Consider the following 734-nt stretch of genomic DNA (forward strand, 5'->3'; position numbering starts at 1 on the left):
CACTTTGTAGACCAGGCTGGCCTCGAACTCAGAAATCCGCCTGCCTCTGCCTCCCGAGTGCTGGGATTAAAGGCGTGCGCCACCACGCCCGGCTTGGTGATGTACTTTCTTGAACAAGGCAACTCCTATTCCAACAAGGCCATGCCTCCTCAGAGTGCCATTCCCTATGGGCCAAGAATGCAAACAAAAGTCTGTGGAGGTTTTATCTGTTCAAACCACCACACACCAGTTAGGGAACCAAGGACAGTCCAAAGCATGAATATGACCAAAGTCCAACTTGGTGAGCTAAGTGGTTATATTGGTATTAATTGCAGGAATATGGCCGAGGGGTAACCTACAGGAACAAAAATGACTCAAAGACAGTTGCAACACCAAAGGGAACCCACTCGAGAGCTGCCTCCTGATAAACCTGCCTTTATCTACTTTTAATCTGGTCTAATCTGGCCTATGATTGCATCACTTAAAAAGAGGAAGCTGGAAACTGGGAGCGCACTGCACAGCCTGCTGGTAGCTCAACAGTTCAGAGTATAAGTGTGTCCTTACCAACTGACCAGTCTAAATGTCTTCTGGGCAGCTCAGTTGATCTTTGTTTCTTCTAGGCAGTTCTTTGCCCTCTGTGTCTGTTTGGCGACTGGACTTGACAGGGAGTGACTGTTTGCATCTTTATTATTCATATCCTCTTGGGGAGGGAGAGAGGGAGAGCTAGTGAATATGGCTTACTTCCTGTCCTAAGG

This window comes from Mus pahari, chromosome 17 (assembly GCF_900095145.1).
Source record: "Mus pahari chromosome 17, PAHARI_EIJ_v1.1, whole genome shotgun sequence".
Taxonomy (NCBI): domain Eukaryota; kingdom Metazoa; phylum Chordata; class Mammalia; order Rodentia; family Muridae; genus Mus; species Mus pahari.